This window comes from Quercus robur, chromosome 8, assembly GCF_932294415.1.
Source record: "Quercus robur chromosome 8, dhQueRobu3.1, whole genome shotgun sequence".
NCBI classification, from domain to species: Eukaryota; Viridiplantae; Streptophyta; class Magnoliopsida; order Fagales; family Fagaceae; genus Quercus; species Quercus robur.
Genome location: NC_065541.1, coordinates 63,966,882 through 63,971,612, shown reverse-complemented (window position 1 = coordinate 63,971,612; position 4,731 = coordinate 63,966,882). Strand labels below are relative to the sequence as shown.

General features: G+C 37.4%; 2 pseudogenes; both read left to right on the top strand.

Annotated features, from left to right (window-relative positions):
• Window positions 1-266: 266 nt before the first annotated feature.
• Window positions 267-1,013, top strand: LOC126697633 (18.5 kDa class I heat shock protein-like; annotated as a pseudogene).
• Window positions 1,014-3,794: 2,781 nt separating this feature from the next.
• LOC126697636 (class I heat shock protein-like) lies at window positions 3,795-4,497 on the top strand (annotated as a pseudogene).
• The last annotated feature ends 234 nt before the right edge of the window (window positions 4,498-4,731 follow it).

Genomic DNA, 4,731 nt, shown 5'->3' with positions numbered 1-4,731 from the left:
AATCGATACAATTGAAAAATTAGGGACCAACTTTATTATTTTAAAAAAAAATTCCAGTTGAAGTGAGCCATACTTTTTATTTATTTATTTTTAGTATAGGAAAAATTGAAGGGTTGATTGGACGATAGTCCAGTGTAATAAAAAAGATCACAACCGTTGCTCTGAAGGCTTACAATTCTGGATTGTGGAACGTTCCAGAAGATAGACCCGTAGAATTCTCCAGAACCATCAAGATTTATCCACTCCACACGTTAAAAACCCCTCCACTCCAAACTAACCCCTCCATCAAAAAACCGCTTTTTCATAACCAATACTCACAATCACAACAACAACAACAAAAAAAGAAAAAAGAAAAATGTCGCTGGTTCCAAATTTCCTCAACCGTCGATCCAACGTCTTCGACCCATTCTCGCTCGACGTGTGGGACCCATTCGAGGGCTTCCCACAACTCTCCTCCCTCTCCAACTTCCCCTCCGAAACGTCGTCGTTCGCCGCCGCTAAAGTGGACTGGAAGGAGACCCCGAACGCGCACGTGTTCAAAGCCGACGTGCCTGGGCTGAAGAAAGAGGAAGTGAAGGTGGAGATCGAGGACGGTTGAGTTCTGCAGATAAGCGGGGAGAGGAATCAAGAGCAGGAAGAGAAGAGTGACACGTGGCACCGCGTGGAGAGGAGCAGCGGAAGGTTCTCGAGGAGGTTCAGGCTGCCGGAGAACGCGAAGGTCGAGGAAGTCAAGGCTGCTATGGAGAATGGTGTGCTTACTGTCACTGTGCCCAAAGAGGAAGTCAAGAGGCCTGATGTTAGGCCCATTCAGATTTCTGGTTAGGAAATTAAGTCTGAGATTTGTTTTGTTGTGTCTGTTTGTTTTTATGGTAAATAACGGCTTCGTTTGTTTTCGTTAGTCTCGTGTTATGTGTGTCGTTTTTGTGAAAATCGGTGTTTGGTTTGTTATGTAGAAGAAGAACTCTTATTGTGTAATTATATATGAATGGCTGATGCTACTTATTTAGTATTAACTCTGTTTCTAATTCTAATTATTTTATTCTATTGTTTCCGATTGAAATTTGATGGACAGAGTTGTGAGGAAACATAATTATTCTGTTTTTTGAATCATTATTAGAAGTTAAATATCATAGGTGGATGTTTGGGGATTTCTGAGTTTAGCCAAATTTAGAATGCGAAAACAATTCACTCACTCCATACCGGCAAGAACTTGGTACTTAATTCTGAGTTTAGCCAAATTTATGTAAAATTGCACGCAATTTAGGGTGCATTTACCGGGCAAATAGGATGAATGCAGATTTTAAGATGCGATGCAGATGTTTAAACTTTAGAGGGGCCTGAATGAAGTAGGAGCAAAGTATGCTCTAGGGGAATAAGAAACTTCTAGAAGAGTAAGAACTTGTAGTGGAAGATGTCAATCAGGGATACCATTGCCATTTTTGTCTTGGCAAAACCTGGTGTCTCAAATCTAGACCAAATTATGACAATGTCCATAATTCATGCTTCTATAGCTTTGGTTTTGATTTAATTACTCCACCTGTTAACATCAGAAACCCCCTCCCAATTCTTTTTGGCTATTTCTTTCTAGTTTTTGGGTTGTAACTTGTAAGTCTCACTTTCCCCCTTTGCTTGAGGGAAATATAGCAAATGCACCCTTGAAATGAGTTCAAATTCTTGCATAGATTATACGGGATTCACGAAATTCACATTAAGTAAAATCATAGAAGTCCCAAGAGTGGAGATAATTCAGCATTGTATAAGGAATCTATCCAATTATGCAATTTACTGTTGATTCTAGATGGTTGAGCTTTGCTTGATTACGTACCACGCGCTATTAGTTTTCCTTTGGTAGCATGTAGGTTTTCAGAAAGATGTAAAATTACAATGCGTAAGGTAGATACAAGCATCGCAGACAAATAAGGTGAACATTGGTTTTTAGAAACATTTTACTCTAGCAGGGCCTGAATTCAGTAGGGGCAAAAGTATGCTAAAGAGAAATAACCTCAAGATTCTGGGAGAGCCTGGAACTTATGGAACTTATTTGTTGGCTTGAATACTGTTTCTATAGCTTTTGGGATTGTTTAGATACTGTTTATTTTATTAAAAACTGAAAACAATTAAAAAAAGTTACTGTTTACATGTCGATTATTGTTCATTTGCTTAAATACATTGTTCATGTCTTATGAACAGTGCAAGAGGCGCTGGTTAAAAAAAATAAATAAATAAATAAAGGCAACCGCAAGCCAAAACATTTGAATCCAAACGAATACTTAGTTTTGATTTGTTTACTCACAATCTACCAACATCAGAAACCCCCTCCAATCCTTCTTAGCCATTTGGACCTAGTTTAAAAGGGTTTGCCAACTGCCAAGTATTGACCCCCCTTGCTTGAGGGAAATTCAGCAATTGCACAAAAGTCAAGAATGTTAAAATTCTTGCATGGATTTGATGGGGTTCACAAAATTCTCAAGTAAAATCGTTAGGGAGCTTTGTGAGAAGATGAATCAAGAATTGTTATTAATCCATTTCGATTATCTAGATATTATTTTCCCCCCCTCCTTGATCGGGTCGTGCTGACCTATTCACTTCAAACTTTAATGAAAGTTGGGGATTAAAAAAAAAAAAAAATTGATTATCTTCATTCAAGCCAGAGTGATTTGTCCACCCGTGACATTTGATATCTACATCTTGTCGTTTTGTAAGGAGCACAAATGACCAAATGAAGATAATCCTAATCCTAATCCTATGGGTAAATTATATTTTTCTACCATAGTCTTTAACATCAAATACACCTAAGTCTTGAACTATAAAAATGCATTGATGCCAAAACATTGCATAGCAGGCACATTGGATGATTTTGAATGAGTGAAGTGGTAGTTAATCTATCAAGTAGTCGTTAAAGGCCATTTTTTGTAAATATTCTACCTATATATACCTATATTTATTAATTTGTGTAACACTATGTTTTCTTTTAATTGAAACGGTTACACTTTAACTTCATTTTACTCAATCACATCTCTTCTATACTATTATTTAAGGGGCTTTCCCTATTTGGATTTCTTATTTTTTAGTTCAAAAATACCCCTACACTCCTATATTTAAGTAGGGACAAAACTACAGGATAATTTGGTAAAAATACAACTTTAACTTCTACTAAAACATTGCCCAAAAAATAGGGTCACTCTCCTATTGATTTTCAAATTAATTTATCTACTTACAAATTAAATTTTCAAAATAAAAATTATATATATAAAATAAAGACACTTTTTTTTTGGTACAAAATAAGACTACTAAAAAAAAAAAACCTCATCGCATGCGTGAAATGCGTGTGATGAGTTTAGTTTATATGAAATGTAATATTGTTCTTTGTTGTGTCTTTCATTGCACATTTATTTTAAAAAATAGAATGCATTTAAAAAAAAAAAAAAATTAAAGGAATGGTTACATTGACAACCCTTGGTTTTTTTTTTTTTTTTTTTTTTTTTATAGCTTTTTTAAGCATGCTAAAATTTAGTCATGGACGTGGACTAAGTGCCTATCTTTTGGGATTAAATATAATTACATAGCTACCATTTAATGCCCAAAAAAAAGAAAACCCAAAAAAATGTCCAAAAATGAAAAAAAAAAAAAATGTTGCTTCTAGAGATATCTGTAAACTCTAGGAATAATTCTGATATTTCCAAAATCACAACCGTTGATAGGAAGCCTAACTAGTCTGGAACTTTCCAGAACTTTCCAGAACCATCAAGATTTATCCCCTCCACACTATAAAAAATCCTCCCCATCAAAAAACCGTTATTTCATATCACAGTTCGCTCGAAACAGTCACATTCACAATCGCATTCACAAAAAAAAAAAAAAATGTCGCTGATTCCAAATTTCCTCAACCGCCGATCCAACCTCCTCGACCCATTCGAGGGCTTCCCGCCGCTCTCCTCTCACTCCAACTTCCCCTCCGAAACGTCGTCGTTCGCCGCCGCTAAAGTGGACTGGAAGGAGACCCAGAACGCGCACGTGTTCAAAGCCGACGTTCCTGGGCTGAAGAAAGAGGAAGTGAAGGTGGAGATCGAGGACGGTTGAGTTCTGCAGATAAGCGGGGAGAGGAATCAAGAGCAGGAAGAGAAGAGTGACACGTGGCACCGCGTGGAGCGGAGCAGCGGAAGGTTCTCGAGGAGGTTCAGGCTGCCGGAGAACGCAAAGGTCGAGGAAGTCAAGGCTGCTATGGAGAATGGTGTGCTTACTGTCACTGTGCCCAAAGAGGAAGTCAAGAGGCCTGATGTTAGGCCCATTCAAATTTCTGGTTAGGGAAGTCTGGTTTTGTTTTGTTATGGTAAATAATGGCTTTGCTTGTTTTCGTTAGTTTCGTGTTGTGTCGTTTTTGTGAAAATCGATGTTTGGTTTTTGACGTAGAAGAAGAACTCTGTTATATATGAATGGAGTGATGGATACTATTTACTTATTTACTCCGTTTCTAATTCTAATTATTGAATTCTAGTATGTGAGAGCCTGGAACTTATTTGTTGGCTTGAATTCTGTGTAAAGTATTTTGAGTTATGTCAACCTGACATGCCACGCTTCTATAGCTTTAGTTTTGATTTGATTACTCACAATCTGAACATCAGAAACCCCGTCCCAATCCTTCTTGGCCATTTAGAACTAGTTTAAGAGGGTTTGCCTACTGCCAAGTATTGACCCCCTTGCTTGAGGGAAATTCAGCAATTGCACTCTTGA